Below are 18,890 nucleotides of genomic sequence, written 5' to 3' on the forward strand. Positions count from 1 at the left end.
CACCTGAGGACGGTTTTAGCCCCGGCTGTGGATCCTACCGAGTAGAACGTCAGCTTGACAGACAAGGCTGATGATGGTCCAGGCACAGAGACCCCCACCTGATGGCAGGTGGGGGGTGGGTAGACCTGATAACTTTCTGAGGATCGTAGGCAGGCGTCAGATTTCTAGGACTCTGATTCTTGGCTCCTCCAAGTCCGGAGGCATGAAGACCAACGCTATGTAAAAGTGAGGCAGGAGGCTTTGCCCCAGGCCCAAGCCTCCAATAAAAAGTGTGTTGAGGACTGCAGTGTGTTTAGTGCTGTCTAGCACGCCTCAAATTTGCCAGCCCTATCATCACAACATGTACCCCCAGTTCATACATGGAATGCTTGCTCTCTGGCAGCCAAATGCACTTGGAACTGGTGGTGATGACCTCATAAAGCAGGGAAGCTGAGCAGTTGGTCAGACGATTAACACGTTGTTGAGACGGCGGACTTGAGCATCGTTTAATGAAAATACCCAGGCTACGCAGAATCAGGAGGCTCCAAACTCCGGAGGGCAGCTTAGGAACCATCTTAACCAAAGTCTTTATTTTACAAATGTGGAGACTGAGGCTTTAAAAAGGGTTCTGGCCTGAGAAAAGTGAAAGTGCAGTTTTTTTTGTTGTTGTTTTTAACACAGTACACCTGGAGGAACATCACTGTGGGCTGCTCAGACCTCCCCCTCCATGGCTTCAGGGCCTTTAACTACAGCCATCAATTCATCTCAGGTGCCTGGTAACCTCTACTCCTCTCCATTTCTCTGTATTTTTTTAATTTTTAAATGTTGTGTTCATATTGTTTACTTGTATGGAAAAGGAGAACCATTCCCACCCCACCCCCTCCGAGGCGCCATGCTGCAGACAGCTCCTAACTTCAGTACTGGATGAATGGGCGCGGTAGGTGGGAGATGGGGTAGGAGACACCTTTGTGAGTTGTTTGCATACCCTTTGTCTAGAGACCTGAAGATACGAGTTCTCCAGGTGATTTTCTGGCTTTTCTCGTATGTAACTGTTTACAGGTGGAGTTACTTGGCAGTTTGCTTGTACTATTTTTAAATAATAAAAACCAGCCACTGCCTTATTGATGTCTCATCAGAACAAAAACCCTGGCTTCCACTTAGGATGTCTCTACTTTACAAACCTGCCACTTAGACTTTCTCAAACAGTCCTACCCTCTCACCAAGCAGAGGTTTCTCCGGGGATGTGAGCTGTGTCTGTTCGGTGGGGACACGCAGGATAGGACCTGGGAGACTGTTGTCCTTCGCAAGCCCTCTGAGCACGGGAGGCTGATGGCACTGAAGCTCCCTATGTCTCACTTTCCCTTTCTCAGACTCATAATGTTTATGTCTGATTCGCAGGTGAGTTCCGATTGGAGAGGCTGCGGAGAAATGCAATGCCTCCTTCATTCTCTGTAAGATCAAGGAGTGGGGAAGGGGCTCAAGGATGAGTCGAGGAATGTGCCCCAAGTCAGGATGCTTCCTGGAGAAGCCAGGAAGGAATTCTAGATCACTAGCTTTGATTACATCCCTGTGCCAAACAAACAGGCTCTAGGGAAAAATCTTCTCTAATAATGCCCTAGAGCTGGGGTTATTTCCTGGCCTGGCCCCCCAAATATCTTTGGAGACAACGTGGCTCCAGGGTAGAATCTGGCGTGGTCCCGGCGCTGCCTCACCCGGAGGGCACTGCAGGGGGAGGAGAGCACAGCGTGGGAGTCAGACAGCAGGAGCCGTCTGCTGCCAATCCCAGCTGGACCGCTCCCTAGCTGGACATTCAGCAAACTGAGTTCCCCGAACTGCATGTTTTCTCATCTGTTAAGTGGGGGCTGGTGATGCTCACGGCGTGGCCCTGAAACAGCAGGAAAACAAACCATGCACAAAGCCTGCCTGATGCACAGGAAGGGCTCGAAGAGCGGTGTCTGTGGCCATAGCCACGCCAGGGAAGCCCGGGGAAAGTCAGCAGGAAGCCAAGGACTCGGGCGGCTCCGCCCACGGTCTGCGCCCGCTCCGCCCCTCTGCCCTCGGCCGAGCCCCCGGGTGAGGAAGGGGTGTTCGGCGCTACAACGGGCAGAACGGGCCTCGGCCTTTGGCGGGGGAAGGAAGCGATAAAGCCACGTAACAAAAGCTCAAGGCCAAGCCCACCGCCTGCCCAGCCCCGGCCCGCGGCTTCCTCTCCGCGCGCTCGGCCGAGTCAGCTGACCTCGCTTTCGCTGTCCCGACCCGCCGGAGTGGTCCGGCGGGACTCCTCGCAGCCAATCGGCGGTGGCGGGGCCTCCTCGCAGCCAATCGGCAGTGGCGGGGCCTCCTCGCAGCCAATCGGCGGTGGCGGGGCCTCCTCGCAGCCAATCGGCAGTGGCGGGGCCTCCTCGCAGCCAATCGGCGGTGGCGGGGCCTCCTCGCAGCCAATCGGCGGCAGCGCGGCGCGCGGTGTGTTGGGCCGGCGCCCGCCGGCCTCTCACGGCGCGTGGGGAGGGAAAGGCCGGCTTTCGCCGACACTTCGGCGTGAAGAACGTTCTCGTCTCCACGGGAGCCTCTTCCAGCGGCCGCCTTGGGCCGAGTCTGTTCTGGAGCCTTCAGAGCGTCCCCCAGAGGCTGCCCCGGCCCGGGAAGCAGCGCGCCTTCTCCTCCCTCCAGAACCAGCGACCCCGGCCGACCCCAGCGACCACCCTGTCTGCCCTCCGACGGGCAGTTGCTGCGCGTCGCAGCCCCCCAGCCCCGCAGCCCGCGCTGGGGGCGGGCTTCGCGAGTACGTGCTGGAAGAAATGTGTGCCGCTTCAGAGGTCCAGCCCGCGGGCCCAGGTGCGGCTGCACGGCCCAGAACTGGGGACCCCTTGGTCTGCGCTGCTGTGTGCCTGGGACTTGACCTCCGGCCTCTGACTTGATCCTCACAAGAACGCTGTAGGGACGTATGTTCACGGCCTGCAAACGAGGAACCAAGGTGCCCAGAGTAACAGTTTTAAGCTTTCTCTAAGTGACGGGGTTCACACCAGGACACCAAGTAGGGTTCAGACTCAAACCCCCATGGCCCCCTTGTTTGCCGTGGGGAGCAGACAGCAAGGACCATAGATTTAAGTCTACTTGGGACATCATTGCTCCCTAGAGCAGAGTTGAGGGCCCAGCCAGGTCCTCTCACACTGCAGGAGCAGTCAGTTCACTGTTTAAAATTGGAACCACGTTGCCACTTTTGAGGGGGAACTTTGAGTGACCAGCTCATCTTTCAACTCGTAAATTAGCTAGCACTTTCCTTGACCCCAGAAGCCTGGGTCAGCTGCCTCCTTAGCACCTCTACATCCTTTTATTGGTAGACCTTATCACACCACCTACTGCAATCGCCCCTTTCCTTCTCTCCCTTTGCAGATAGAGGGAAGCTACCTGAGTGCAGAAAAGGCGTCTTGACAGTAGCCTGGGCATTGAGCTGGAATGCTGTGGTCCAGCTCCCTGGATGCCAGCATTCCCTAGGAACTCCAATGGAAAACCACTGAACTAGAGTTTGGAAGTTAAAAGTAAGTCAAGAGGGGGTGGGGAGAGTATATTCACGAGGTCCTGAATTCCCCAATTACTTCCTCTAAAAAATATATAAATAAGTAAATAAACTTGATTACCTCCCTCCCCCACAAAAAAAGAAACTAAAAAAAAATTTTTTAAGTAAGTCAAGAGGAGAAACGAGACAACTATAAAACTTTGATCTTTAATAATAAGACTTAATGACCTTCAGTGATGATTATGACAGTAACCAAAATGTCTGTCATTTATTGCACGTGTTTTAGGTAACAGCATGGCCGTAAGAGCTTTAGCACAGCGCCCCTGAAATGTAAATGTGCGTTTGGATCACATGGGAACTTGTTAATTCTGACTCAACACATCTGGGGTGGGGCCTGAGATTCTACATTTTCTAACAAGCTTGCAGGTGATGGTTCATGAATCATACACTGTGTATTAGCTTATCTTCTTAAAAACCCTCTGAAGTAGATATCACTATTATTCCTACTTTACATACAAAGAAACGAAGAGGTTAAGCGTCTGTGAACTTAGGTCAAGATGAATAAACTGCAGGGCACTGATGCGAGGGAGGGGAGAGTGGTGTGAGCACTTAGAGCTGCAGAAGGAGAAACAAAATTCTAGAAGGAGGAGACAGTAGTTCCAACAGCCCAGCAGGCAGGGGACGTGGACTGGGGCTGTCTGCACAGAGGACCGCCTACACGGTGGGCCGTCTCATCCATAAGCACCATGTGCCTGGTGCATAAGAGCTTTCCAAAGGCCCCAAATATTTGAGGCTTGAAAAAAATATATTGGCCCCTACGTATGAAAATTGAATATTTAAATGAATCACCTCCATGTTCAAATTGTTAAAAATCCTTTCACGTTTTTTACATGAAAAGTTCATATGCAGTGAATGATCTGGGTGTATCTTAGTACATTTGGGGGAAAAAAAATGGGGTAGGACCTCCCAAGCCTGGGGCCTGCTAAGGGTTGGAAAGGCCCTGGCCACACTGGGTTTGGATATAATCCCGAGGGCGGCTGCGAACAACTGATAAAAGCAGGAACGTGTTCTCTGTGACTCCTGTGAGGAGAATGGGTTGGAGGGAGGCCAGACTGGACGCCGAGCGGCCCGAGACCAGATAGGCATTTACAGCCTTCAGGCTGCAAGACAGCCTCTCCCCAGTGCCAGGAGGAGCTGAAAAGGACAGCCGTAGACAACCCAGTTGCACTTCAATTCCTCCGACCTCGCTCTGGCTCAGCATTCTAAACTGACTGAAGATCTGGGGACAAGGGTTTTGCCAAGTTTTCCTCACTAAGGCCAGTGACGTTACAGTCCCGGAGGTGCTGAGGGGCACGCGCCTGGAGCAGACAGCCGTGGTTGTGAACCTTGGCCCTGCTACGTGCCACGTGACTCTGCGTTGACTTCTCTGCGCCGCAGATTCCTCGCTGGGCCTTTGGGACTCCTCGCAGAATTAAGTGGGTTGAACCACACCCCCAGTCCCTCCTGCGAGATAGGTAGAGGTGGTTGCTCTTTCCCTAAGCGTGTCGTGTGCCGTTGCCCGGAGACCTCAGGGTTTCTTCAGGAGGGAGCAGAAAGTGGGGTCAGTTATTTAATTTTTCCATCAGTCTTCTGAGGTAGAAATGATTATCCCCTCTTTGCAGGTCAGGAAACGGGGGCTCTGAGATGAGCTACCTCAGCTCAGGGACCGCGGGGCAGAAAGTGGGGAGGGAACCTGCAGGAGCTGGGGTGTTTGCTTCTGCTCGGGCTGGCGCCCTGTCTCCAGCTGCCGGTGTCTGCTGCTCCCACCACTGCTCGGGGGCCAGAACCTCTTCCCCACCGAGTCCTGACACCGCTGAGCTCTGTCCCGTGGCGCCACCACCTCCTCCTCCCTTCTTCCCCAGCCTCGCCCGACCTCCCTATGGCCTGGGTCCCCAACTTTACAGCTTCTGGATTTCTCTTGCTAAAGAGCTTGCCTCTGAGACTCAGAACTGCCCTGGGCTGGGATGCCTGCCAGGGTCCCTCCCTTTAAAGGGAGTAGATAAGTAGGTCACATCAGGATGGCAAGGGCGGAGGGAAAACACTGCAGATCCCCTGGGGAATGGAAATGGGCTTTCCTCTGTCTCTCTGCCTCTCTGTCCCCCGTCTCTTACACTGACAGGCCCCTTTGACCATTGTTACTATGAAATGCATGTGGGGACAGCACAGGCGCTCCTGAACTGTTGGGGTCCGGGGACAACGCTGAGCAGAAAGCTCGTCTTCCCTTGGCTCCGTCCGTCCCACCCTGCCTCCTCTTCAGGCTACGCCCACGACCACCAGGAAACGGGAGGGAAATCTTAGCCTTTACAGGGGCTCCTTGAGGGCCTGAGAGCACGGAGCCTGCAGCCTGGAGGCCCCGTGGGGCCCTGAAGGCCTTGGCCGTCCAGCGATTGCCTGGAGCTGCCCTGAATCCGGTTCACAGAACCTCTGCTGTGGCAACCAGAGCAGTCACGGGTTTTGGAAGAGTTCTGCTCCCTACTCCCACCCCTCACCCGCTTGAAGGCTGTTGACAACGAGGGGTGTGGATGAGCGTGAGATCACGTAGATTGCTGGGAAAACCAGGGCGGCAGAGACAGACAGGGCGTGGCACAAGGTCCAGCTCTGCCAGCCCCACCCGCCCTGCCCTCCGGGGGGCTGAGCTCGGCTGGAATCAACGCTGGGGACCGCTTTTCTAGGAAACGGCTGCTGAAGGGGAGAGGTCCCGGTGGCCTGAATGAGACCCGCCCAGCTGCAAACGGATTGAACATGTGTATCCGGGCAGTGGCCAGGTCCCTGGACTCCGGGCCTGTGCACAGGGCAGGCACACAAAACAAAGACCAGAGCCTGACCCTTACACGGGGGTGAACATCCCTGGTTCCTGGATGGAGGCTGTGGAAACAGGTTCACTTCGGAGAGGCCCAGGAGTTTTCCATTCTCCTGCAGGGCCAGGCCAGCTCCCAGCCCGGGGCTCCCTGCCCAGGACCCCGCAGCTCTTTGCAGAGATGCTCCAGGTTGCAGGACCCCCCATCCCCGGCCGCCACTGGTGTTTCAGCACTGACCCCTGCCCTCCCTCCTCCTGTCCCCAAGACCCTGAGCTCTTCCCCCTCCAAGAGAAGGAGCGGGCACCCCCACTGTGGGCAGCTGTGTGGGGTGCCTGTGGGCAGGTCCCACTCTCGCCCGTGGTTGCCCCCCTCCCAGGGGAGGCGGGGCCGGTGACAAGAGAGAGACATCCATCCTCACCGGTGCCCTCATCACACTTAATCTCCCCCAGTGGGGTGGGCCTGTCTCACACTCCTCTTTCCCAGGAGGCAGTAACCCCAAAACACCTCTCGTCAGAGTGGGTGTAAATCCCCACAAGTATGCGGCAGGCAGCAGCAGTGACAGCACAGAGGTGCCCGTATCCAAACAAGAACTTTGGATTCGTGCGGCTTAGATCCTTTGTGCTCTCGGAAGGTCACAGGCAGCTCCTCCCCGGCATCTGCCCCAGCCCAGGCCCACCGGCCTGGCCACCATCCCTGCCTGGCCCCTTCCTCCAGCTCTGGGGCAAGGGCTACCGCTTGGCTTTTCCAGGGTTACTTGCGAGAGGGGAGACCAGTCTTGGAGCCTCACACCCTCCCCCCCCCCCCCGCCCCCAACACACATCAATCAACTGTGTCTCTAAGCAGTGGTTCTGAAACTTTCTCTGCATCAGAATTACCAAGACACATGTCAAGATACAGATTGCTGGGCCCCGTCCCCACAGTCTCTGATCTGTAGCTCTGAGGTGGGGCCTGAGAATTTGCATTTCTGACAAGCTCCCAGGTGACGGCAGGCTGTAGGCCGCCGCCCCCGCCCTGGGTACCATGCTTGGCCTCCCTGAGCCTCAGTTCCCCTCCGCGAGAGGCCGAGTCATGGCCACTGGTGGCTGGGAGGACCATGGCTTCCCGTGGTCGGAAGGCCCTCTCGCTCTGCACACGCTGAGCATGTGGGTTAGCGGATACAGCATGTACTGAGGAGCTTGTCCGCTGTCCCTCGGCTGCTCTGCCCGGCGTGGTGGCTGATTTGGGCAGGTCGTGTGTGAGGATTCTAAGGCCCAGTTAAACGTCACCTGTCTCTGGATCTCAGTTTTCTCTATGAAACAAGGCCTTTGGTCTACTAGACTAGCGGCCCCACCGGGTCCCATTTAAAGCCCAGCTCAAAGAGGGGTTCGGTCTTGGGAGGCACAGCCACACTTTTTATTCCTTGCCCACCCCCTTTTCAGGACCTCCATCTGGAAGCCTGGGTGCTTCTATGGAGCAAAGACCGTCCTCCAGTCACTGGCCAGGTCGTCCCAGAGGAGAGTCACGTGGCCTTCAAGGAGCATCACGACCTGGTTCCAACCTTCCTTTGTAGCCGTCTCTCTCCCCGCGCCCCCTGCGCGCTCCTGCTGGGCTGTACAAACTGGGCTGCTCATCTTTGCCCAGATACGCCCTACGGTTTCCTGCTTCCAGCCTCTGTTCACACTGTCCTCACCACTAGAGTGTCCTCCACCAGTCAGAGTCCTGCTCATGCTTCAGAGTTCCCCCAGCGACCGCCTCCTCCAGGAAGTCATGCCAGGTCTTCCTGTCATCTGTCTTGTCTGTCCAGTTAGCTGTCACCTCTGTATTTCTCCACTTGATGCACATGATTTTTATATCGTTCGTCGGGTGGTTGTAGGACATGTAGCTGAAGTTGTCAGCAGGAGGCTCTAAATCAGGGGTGCAACCCCCCAGCTTGTGTCTGACACTGTCCCTCTGTGTAGAAACTCGGTGGTCTGCAGGTTTGTCCCTGGATTCCACGCTTCTAAGTCTGTTCTTGGAGCGTAGGCAGATACGAAAGCGAGAGTTGAGATACTCTGTAAGACGTTTTCTTGGAAGTGGGACAGCCGCTTAACAGGAGAAGCCTGCTTCCACAGAGGACTGGTCAGCTGTTGTTCCCACGGTCGTCAGAGGCAGGCAGTAAATGTGTGTGTGTGTGTGTGTGTGTGTGTGTGTGTGTGTGTGTGTGTGTCTGTCTGCTGGGCCCATATTCACGGTCTGTTTATTTGCATATAGGCTCATCTGCTTCTCTGATTTTCTCTTTTAAACTACAGGGTTTTTTTTCCTATTCTAAATATAATATATGGGTTGGTGGAAATGTGTAAAGGAAATAAAAAGTAAAAATAAAAGTAAGAGAAGAAAATATTTATAACCTAGATATCACCTGGGTGTATTTCTTGTGAGTAGTTTTTGTGTACATATTTATATGATGTTTAAAGGAAATTGGGATACATGTTTACACACTTCTGTATAAACATTCTGTACAAACCACTTTTTTGACTTAAGATATAGCTAGCATTTTGATATTCCTTTAAATATTCTTCCCAAATATTGAAAAAAAATTCCCTGATGTCCATTCACAATGTACTGAAATTTATTTCACTGTTCCTTCATTGTTGGACACGCCATTTTTTGTTGTAAGTATTTCAGTGGACACCCTCACGTATCTGAGCACCTGTCTGATAATTTTCATAGACCGATTCTAGAAGTGAGGTTACTGGGTGTTTTCAAGTCTCTTGACGCGTGCTACCAAATCGTTTTCTGGAACTCCCATTTGGAATCCGTCCGAGCACTTTCTCTGTAGCCCTCCTGTTGATGAGTCACTTTTGCCTCCACTCCCTGTGCGTCCTGTCCGGCCCTCGCTGTCCTTAACCCCTTCTGCACTGCATTTGCATCTGGTATGTACAAGTCCCAGCTCCCCTGCTGGAGACCATCTCTGGCCATCTCCCGTCTCCTTTCACATCTGGGGGCAGAGGGCTGACTGTTTAGGGCCCCCCCCCCCCGGCAGGAGAAGAGCCCTGTCCAGGAGGCAGCGTGGAGAGAGGCCTGGACCCCGGCCTTCAGGGTAGGGGTGCAAGACGGGCTGAAGAGGAGGAAAGGGATTTCCTCAACCCTTCCTACACCCCACCTCTGGGAGCCGGGGGAGGATGGGGAGCGAGTCAAGTCCAGAGCCTGGGAGGGAGCAGCCTTGGCCGGCAGGGCTCCACCTGCTTGGGGAGGGAGGGAGGCCACGCCCCAGCTGGTAGCAGGGAGGGCCGTTCCGCCAGCTCCTTGGCATAAAGGAGGCTAAAGGCGGGCTGCTATGTCTGTTGGGCAGGGTAGGGGGAGCCCAGCAGAGCGCCCTGTTTTCACACACAGCTGTCCCCTCACCAGCCATCCCAGTCTCACAGGGTTTGACCTCGGAAAACACCTGCAACACAGATTGTAGAGGCTTAAATTAAAGTTTTTTAGATCTGAGTTTTCCAAACTTCAGCTGTACCTTGTTCAGGATTTCAGTGTTTTAGTGGGAAGAACGCAGCAGTGTGCCCAGACACACACGCGTGCGATCCACACTGTCCGGCGCGCCGCGCTGCTGCACAGCTGAGACAGGTGCAGTGATGGACACGGTCGGGTGCACCCGTGTCGTGCGCGAGGTCTGCCTTAGGTGTTAGCACTCACTCACTCTAGCTGCATCCTAAGCAGTAAAAATTTTGAAGTTGCAGGTTTGATGGATTTGTTACATTTTTTGTAAATACACACTAAAATTCTAAAGATTATCATGATGGTAAAAAGTCATCAGCCTAAAATTCTAAAGATTATCATGATGGTAAAAAGTCATCAGCCATCGGTAGTACCTTTGCTACTTGGTGGCGATTGTACCATGTGTTTTGAAACACTGTTTCAACCAAATGGGTGCTTTATAGTGTAGGTAATTGTGTATATCTCTTTCACTTAATTACGAACTGTGTAAGGTCAGGTTTCATGGTTCCTTTGGCACTTTATTGAGTGCTGAAGCTCAGTAAATATTTGTTCTTCCTTTGGTTTGGTTTGTTTTGGTGACGGGGGACTGGTCAGTAGGTGTTAATCTAGTACTGAACATAAAAGCAGTCCCCAAGGTCAAGATTACAAAGGGGACAGCAGGATTTCTATGACGAAGAGAGTTGCCCTGGGTTAAATACTGTGCCATCGCTACGTGGACCGGGATGTGAAGGTGTTCAGTTGGAGCACAATAGACCACTCATCTGCTTACTGGCTGTCCTTCTTGGACGTTTATGTTGGAAATGTAGACAGCACATTTACAGGTTTAAGAGTTAGTTTTTGGACTGCGGCCCAGAGCAGCGTTCCTTGGCTCGTGCAGGAGACCCACCCCCGCACTGACCTCCGGAGGTGCGGTGTCCTTTGCACGCCCGGTGCGCGTGGGGCGAGCTGTGTGGTTAGGGACCTGCAGACGTTTGCCGGATGCCCGGATGAAACGGCTGTGCCGCAGTGAGTAGACCCACCTCGGGGAAACCGTCCCCCAGACAGAGGAGGAAGGAATATGTATTCAGTACATAATATTCTAGGGTCTTTGTATGTCTTTCCGCTGGATTTCCTGTGGCAGCTGTCACGTGAGGAGAGTGGGGGATCATGCCACGAGGTCCTTGACCAAAGCTCACCTCTTTCTCAGAAGATGACAGTGTCTCCGTTTACAAAAAGGATCCAGGTCCAGAACTTAATTTGGTCCAGAGAGCTGGACAGGAAGTTGTGGAAACTACTGGATAACCTTCTGACCAACCACATAGATAAATGACCAGAGGAGGGTGTGAATAAGATTCCAGAGCAAGAGTGTATTAGGAGAGAGAGAGTAACCCTTCTAGTGAAGGGGGACGGGAACCTTGACATGCAGGCGCCTGTCAGAGACGTCTGTCAAGGCCTGGCAGTGGCTCCTCCTCAGGCCTGCCTCTTTCCTTCTGAACCCCCTTTCAGATGCGAGCCCTGAGCCCGTAGCTCAGGATATTTGAGCTCAGGATGGTCCTCATGTCGGAAACATCCCTCAGAGACTGGAAGTGAGCAGGGCTTTTCCCTTTGCTGCTGAGGGTCCAGGGGCGGCCTGAACCCGATCAAGTGAAAAGTGAGTGTCCCCCGGCTGGAGTCCTGACCCTTTTGTGACCTGATGCCTGTAATCGACCCCCTCAGTTCATGGTTTCCTTAACTCCCTCACTTAACGAGTGTTTTCTGAGGAACCGCTGTGTACCAGGGCCTGGCCTGGCCCTGGGGGACCGGGCAGGGACTGAACAGGGCGGTCCTGCCCTCAGGAGTGTATGTTCTGCTGCAAGGGATCAGCTCGAGGGAGTGAGCTGGCAGCACTCCGCAGCCAGCGGTGGTGAGCGGTGCGGGGGGTGGAGACCCGTGGGGAGAGGGCTCCCCGCAGAGGCTGGAAGGTCTCCCGGAGGCAGTAACACTCCAGACGAGGCCCGCGTGTCTCGGAAGGAGCCAGCCGAGGGGAAGAGTGTTCCAGCCGAGGGGCCGGCAGACCCGGCTGGGGCCACGCTTGGGGCTGGATGACAGAGAGGAAAAGGGCACTGAGATGCGGTCCTACTAGAGCCATGGTTTGGACTGAGCCACTGGGGACCCTCCCTGGTTGTGTCCCAGGGGCTGAGGGTCCGGGGGGCTGCTCCGCCAGGCCCCCCCACCCTGCCCAGCACACACAGCAGCCCCCCTTTGGTCTGGAGCATATACGGGGTGCTGCTTATGATTTTGCTTGAAGAATAGATTCCATGATGAAAACCTCTCCGTCTCAGAAGCCCTTCTCCAGCCTTCAGCTGTTTACCTGTGAAAGCTCCTCACGCGGCCGCCGTGATCCCCGCGCAAGGCTGACTGTTCGGGACACGGGGCCGCAGAGCACCGGCCCCGGCACCCCGACTCGCCCGGCCAGTGCCTCCCACCGTCTCCTCCCGCGGTGCCTGGGCCGGACTAGGGCTGCGGCTCTCAGATGGGTGCTGGGGTCGGGGGGGAACCCTGTTCGGAACGTGAAATCATTTTCTGGTAACACGATGTAACTCGCTCCTGACTGACAAGAGGAAGCAGAGGCTGGGAGGCATCTAGCAAGCCGCTTCTCACAAAGTTCAAAACCAGCGGAGACCCAGACAGGGAAACGGAGAGAAAGGAGTGGGAGGGGAGGGGGCCCATCCAGTGACCCAGACATTCCTCCTTCCCCCCGACCCGGCCTCTGCTCCCGCTCCCCCCACAGAGAGAACTCGCCCGAAGGTCGAGGATCCCTCTTCTGGCTTCAGCCCTGCTGCCGCAGGGCACCTTCCCAGCGTTGGTGGCCCAGGCCCGGGTCTGGTCTCTGCGCTCTCTGTGGGTGGAGACGGCGCCCAGTGGGCAGGACGGACCTGCTCTTCATCCACCTGATGTGGGTGCCGTCCTGGCCTCAGCCTCTTGGGGGGAAGGGGTGCACACGTGCGTGTGTGCGCACGCGCTCCAGGCCTGGCACGTGGCATGTTGATAGGTGGCCTTTCGAGTTGGTGGTGACAGCGTCGTTTACCCTGGTGAGTCCAACGCCCCCCAGCCCAGAGGAGCCATCTGAGGCCACCCAGCCTGCTTTGAGCAAGAGCTTTACTATTGGCAGAGAAACCTGGTGGATTTATCTTAGGAAGTTTAGAAACCGCATGAGGACGAACGCCGTCTGACTTCCCGCCGCTGGAGCTGAGTGGGTCCCCAGTCACCAAGGGTGGGTAGCCTCCAGCGCATTCCCAGGACGGAGGCCTGGGGATTCCTCCTCTCCCCTTCGTTCCCTCTGCCCTAAAAGCTTAAGGAAAAAAAAGTAGTTTACTTAATAGTCCCGAAGCATAAGCCTTATTCTACAAAGTGTGTGAACAATACATGTTTATTGATGAGCTGTTTGACGCCCTCGGTGTCTCCCCTGATTAGCTACAAAGGGAGCAGGAAAAAGTCGTACCTTCCAAGTCTGTTTACGCAAGGAGTTGCATTTTCCCTGCGTTTAAAATAAAGCTGCTGGGAGTGAGTCTTTCTTGGAAGGGTTTTCCTTCTCGTTTCCCTTTCAGCCGAAGCCGCCTCTGGCTCGTCCCCGAAGCTGGTTTTAGATACTAGCTTGTGCAGGTGGGGATCGGAGTGTGGGAGTGCCTCTGGGCGCGAGGGGCGCTGTTAAAGGGGCATAATCCAACTCCAGAGGGGAACGGAGTCCCATATTGACTCTCACCACCCTCAGGGGTGCAACCATAAAAGGACAATTTACTTCTGTTAAATGATCTCGTGTCCTAAATCCCCACCCTGCTGGGCAGGTGGTAAGAGGGAGGGTGGACAACGGGATGAGGGCTAGATGTCAGTCTGTAAACTTCCCAGTGTCCACCCCTCTCCCCCGAGTGCGGCACCTGGGTGCACGGGAGAGGGGTGTGGTTTCTAGATGCTTGGCTGCAGGGCTGGTGGTGGCTCTTTGATGTAGCCTGTGGCCTCTTGTTCTGCTGGTTTCTGTGATGGAGATGCTGGGGGCGGTGGGGCTGCCCCCACACTGGTGGCTCAGAGAGGCTGGCATTGGTGGCTGATGCCTGTGGCCAGGATAACTCATGGTCCTCCTCTGTCTGCTTTCAGGGACCCAGTGGGCTCTCTCTCTGACTCTGCCCATCTGGGCTCTGGTGGTGACTGGACCCCCTGAGACCTGCTGTGACTGTGACTTGCATGTGCTCCTGTCTTGGTGGTCCCAGCTCAGTGGTCCCCCCACCCCAAGATGGTCCCCTCCGGAATGTCTCCCGCCAGGCACTGGGCTCACGGCCCTGGTCTCTGGAGAAGGGCAAGCTTAACCCCGCTTCTGGTGCAGAATTTGCTTTGAGGCTGCTCCAGGTTGGTGCAGGGGCAGCCTTTCAGATGATCTCCTTCAGGCCCCAAGATGGGAATGAGAGAGAGCCCACCCTCTTTTCAGCAGTCCTTCCAAAATCTGCGGTAACACCCTCCCTCCCAAAACAATGCTGCTAAGTGACGAGCAGTGTCCTCAGCCCCTCAACGCTCAGTTCTCATAATTCTGCAAGGGAGGTGATACCGTTGCCCCTGTTTACAGACGAAGCAGAAGCACAAAGAGGCTGAATTGTCCAAGGTGGAACCAAGGTTTGAACCCAGGCCGTCTGGGTTCAGAGTTGTGCTCGTATCCGTGGTTTTGGCTCAGAGACGGCAGCTGCGTCCAAATACCCACATTCTCCTCGCTCGCTTTCCCTCTTCCCCTAGTTCGAATGATCTGGGGTCAGAAACGGTGGGCTTTGTCTTCTTTCTCTTTGTTTGGTTGGGACTTGCCTTATGTAGAACTCAGTGATAGTAATTCAAAAAGGAAACAAATTTAGAAAAATCCTCATTCTTGATAATACTTGGCCATCAAAAATACCGTCTGGTTGGAAACCCTTATTTTGGATGTCAGAAGCAAGATATCAGCTCGCGTCTCTGTGGCAGCCCCGATCATCCTTTAGACAATAGGAATGCATCTGGCCGAGCAGAGGGGAAATCAGAACAAGAAATGCAGAAGAGCAAAGCACCTGAATGTATCCCCCCAAATCCCTACTCACAGGCACGTTGGTTTTAAAAGGAAGCAGCTGTCACTGGCTGTGATGATGGTTTCGCTTTGCCAGCATCTTCCTGGATTTGGACCTTTCCTCGTAAGCATCATTTGGAAGTAAGTAGCAAGTGGGATATGGAAAGTGGTTTATCTGCTGTGACTCTGGACCAGGGCTCAGCAACCCTGCTCTGTAAAGGGACAGAGGGTAAATATTTTTTAGCCTTGTAGGCCACGCAGCTCCTGTGGCAACTACTCAGCTCTGCTGTTGCAGCCTGAAAGCAGCTGTCAGTAATACGTAAACAAAGGACTGAGGCCATGTTCCAATAAAACTTTATTTACAAAAACATAACGGACCAGGTTTGGTCCCACAGGTCATAGTCCACCGACTTCTGTTTCTCAGCAGAAAGAGGATCTGGAGTCCTCATTATCACAACCATGACCAAGCTCCCAGGCCAGGTCTCTGAAGTTTTACTCCCACTTGAGAGGTGACAGCTGAGCCCCTACTGCAAGGATCACATGATATAAAATAAAAATGTGTGTCCTTGTGAGACACACGCTGGAAAGCTGGGCTGCAGTGAGGAGTGCTTCTGACCTTTGGCCGTGACACTGAAACTGTAGGTCGCGGGGGCTCTTCAGCCTAGATGGCAAAGAGTCCTGTTTCCCTTTCCTGTGAGGGTGACTTCTGCAGGGGGAAGCCCAGGGGCACTTTTGGGGAAACCGCCTCTTGGGAAGTATATATATATATTTTTAATATGCTTGAACGTAACAGATCAGTAAACACTCAGGACAAGTGTGAAGGTGGTCGTGGAATGGGGGCCTGCGGTGAGGCCCTGAGGGGTGTCTTGCTGTGCAGGAGGAGCAAAGAGGTGTAGGGCCGCGGAGGGTCCAGCAGGAAGAAGACCCCTTAATGCCGAATAGTGAGAAGAGCCCTCGGGTGAACGCCGGGACCTGCGATCCCCGTGCCGAGTCGCTGTGTGTCCTTAGGCATTCTCTGCGCTCCACCTGGTCGTGCCTTCTCCTCCGTGGAAAGTGGAGCTGAGAGCAGAGATGGTCCCTAAGACCCCTCCCGCCTTTAACTTGCATTTCTTGTGGTGAAGTTTAAACACTTCCCATGGAACAGTATCAGATCTCAGATCCAGGTCTGAATTTTAGGATGTAAAAGTTAAGGATCCCTAAAGCAGTGTTGATGTAATTAGAAGATTTTTAGGAAAAATCACCCCTGTTGGTTACCTCTGCAGGGCAGCTTAACAACAAACAAGGTACAGAAGTGAGAACAAAGGCCGACGTCAGCGCGTGCTCAAACCTCATTTGTGCTCACTTACACATCAGTTCTGCCACTTCTGGACTCACTGCTCCAGGAATCTTAGGGCCGGGATGGGTGGGAAAGGGAAGCTTTTTGAGGGGAGGGGCTGTCTGTGGAGAGAGCTACCAGGCAGGGTCAGATGTGGGGCCCAGGCCGGGCAAAGGGACAGTTGAGAATTCGGTTGCGTGACTCCGGTGCTGCCCAACAGAACAGTTCCATCTTCACTGTTCAGCGCCACAACTGTCGGCCACATGTAGGAATTGAGCATGAAGTGTGGCTAGTGGGACTGAGAGTCTGAATTTTAAATTTTACTTGATCTTAATATATTTACATTTAATTAGCCCATAGCTACCATCCTGGACAGCGGAATCTTAGATCGAAATTCATGTTTTCAAAGCTTTGCTTGGCAGGGACCATCACACACTAGATGTTCCCATCCTGGACGCTCACCTCCTGATGGACGGTCAACGGCAAAGCCTGATGTGACATAAATAGGTGCTCAGGGCGCAGAGCTGTCAAGGGAACTCCCCACGAGGCCCGCCCGGGGATGCTCTTGGCTGTGGTGAGAAAAATTCCCCTGTGTTCTTTTGCATTCGGGGCAGGGGGATTTTACCTGTGACTCACTGTTCAGTGACTGAGTAATACCAGGACCTCCTCGTGTTGGTATGAAACACTTCTCACCTCTCACCTCTGTGATTAAAATGTGCCTGGCACTCCCTTGGTGACTTAAGGAAGAGTAATAGCAGATCTCTTCTTAGTAATAGGAGAGAGATCCGTGGTTTCCAGACTTTCCAAGGCAAGGGAGCCTTTCCTCAAATGAATCCTGTGCAGAAGTTACCACAAAGCAGATGGAGGTGAGGCTGGCAGGACCCCGGAGCCCCCTGGTCCTGTCTTACCCATCCTGCCCTCTGTCTCCAGTCCCGTGGGGACCTGTGACGGTGACACTCAGACTCACTGGGGAACTCTGTGGGCAGAGAGGCTCTGTGCACCAGCCTCCCTCCTTCTACTGGCAAGTACCCATAATTTTGACTTTGCTTTTTACACCTTCTTCTTCCTATTTTTTTTCCCTAGTATGTCATTTCAAGACTTGAAAAACTCCACACCATTTTGTATAACTTGTGATTGTCCAGAGGCCTTTACTGCTTGTAAACTACACCACCTGCCCAGAATCTGAGTGGTTCCCAAGAGCACCCAGGACTCGGCGTGGGGTGTGGGGAGGTTGGAGGCCGGGGGGGCCATAGGGAACAGATGTAAGGGGTACGAGGGCTGCGTGCTCAGCCCGTGACTCGGGGGAAGGGCTGGACTGGAGCTCTGAGTGTGCAATCCGAGCTCAGAGACTGAGATGGAAGTGCCAGTCCAACCACTTCATCTCACAGACAGCGGGCAGCTTAGGGGCGAAGGTGGAATTCGAGAGTTGGAGGGCAGGGTTCCTGGTTGCCCCTTTAATCCCATGGACGTGCACATGTGAGTGTGTGTGAGTGTGTGTGTGGAGGGGGGACAACTGATGTGGGGAGAGTGGCTTATGATGTCAGAGTACTCCGCACACACTTTATTTCACTTGACCTTCCCAGTGACCTCGTTGCAATTTACAGGTGAGGAAACTAAAACCAAAGAGACCAAGCCAGGCCCCTGCAGCTGCCAGGTGATGGAGGCAGGATGCAGCTTAAGACGTCTTCTTTCCAGTTCTTTCTCTCTTCTCCATCCCCAGTTGCTGCTACACAGACACGCCAGTGTGATCTACAGTAGGATGGCTCCCTCTCTCTCTCTCTCTCTCTGTCTCTCTCTCTCTCTCTCTCTCACACACACACACACACACACACACTTGTTATTGCTACCCATGCAGTGGAGCTCAGTAGGTTTTTGAAGGCAGTAACTCACCATCACCCAAGGAGACGGATCTAGGTTTGATTCCTGGGCCTGCTGTTTACTAGTGTGTGTTTGTGTGTGTTTAATAGACTTTATATTTTAGAGCAGCTTTAGGTTCACAGCCAAATTGGGCACACAGTGCAGAGTTCCCATAGACACCCCTCCCCCACGCACAGCCTGCACTACCACGTCCCCGCCGCCACAGTGGAACGTCTGTTATCGTCAGTGACCCTACGTCACGTGTCACGATCCCCCAAAGTCTGAGGTGGGCATTAGGGTTCGCTCTTGGCGGAGAGCGTCCCGTGGGTTTTGACCGGCTGGGCTGGAGCAGGTTACTTGTGCCCTTCCCCCCTGTGAAAATGAGGGCCGTAGTGCCGGATTTATAAAGATCATTGTGAGGATTAAAGTAAATCAGATCACGGTGTAAAGCAAGCGGCCAGCCTGGCTCAGGGTGAGGAGAACTGCGCAGAAGGGGCCAGCGTTCGTCTCCCAGCGCATGTCACCTGCGCCAGCTGGCTGCTTGCCGCGCTGAGTCCTCCCCTGCTCTCCGTCTCTCAGCCCAGAGTCAGAGCCTGGAGAATTCTGCCGGAGGCGAGTTCTCCAGGGCCTGAAGATACCATGTGAAGATTCACTGTGCTGCCCAGAGGAGGTTTGGTCCTTGGAGGAGGAAGGGTTGGATGGCGCGGGGAGAAAGCGGCGGGCGTCCCTGGCCTGTCGGGGACAGCAGAGGTCTGACTGGATACCTGCCGAGAGGAGCCCCAGGGGAAGAGAAAGAGCAGCAGGGAGAATCCGAGCGCGGGGTGGCCGCCGCGCGGGCCCCTGGGAGTGGGAAATAAAGGAGCCGCCTCAGTGGGGTGTTGTCACAGAGACCCCGTT

At 54.4% G+C, this 18,890-nt stretch overlaps 1 long non-coding RNA gene across 4 annotated transcripts in view; it reads left to right on the plus strand.

Moving 5' to 3' along the window:
* LOC107034223 (uncharacterized) overlaps window positions 1-18,890 on the plus strand; it is a 69,561-nt gene that overhangs the window by 41,528 nt on the left and 9,143 nt on the right. For 3 of the 4 annotated variants that reach the window (XR_012066854.1, XR_012066855.1, XR_012066856.1), the window contains exons 4-7: window positions 3,373-3,518; window positions 14,858-14,962; window positions 16,546-16,710; window positions 16,907-17,002. This is a non-coding gene — a long non-coding RNA (uncharacterized lncRNA). Of the gene's footprint in view, window positions 1-3,372; window positions 3,519-14,857; window positions 14,963-16,545; window positions 16,711-16,906; window positions 17,003-17,219; window positions 17,300-18,890 lie in introns of those variants that run through there. The other variant, XR_012066857.1, reaches the window with a different exon arrangement.

This window comes from Vicugna pacos, chromosome 34, assembly GCF_048564905.1.
Source record: "Vicugna pacos chromosome 34, VicPac4, whole genome shotgun sequence".
Lineage (NCBI taxonomy): Eukaryota > Metazoa > Chordata > Mammalia > Artiodactyla > Camelidae > Vicugna > Vicugna pacos.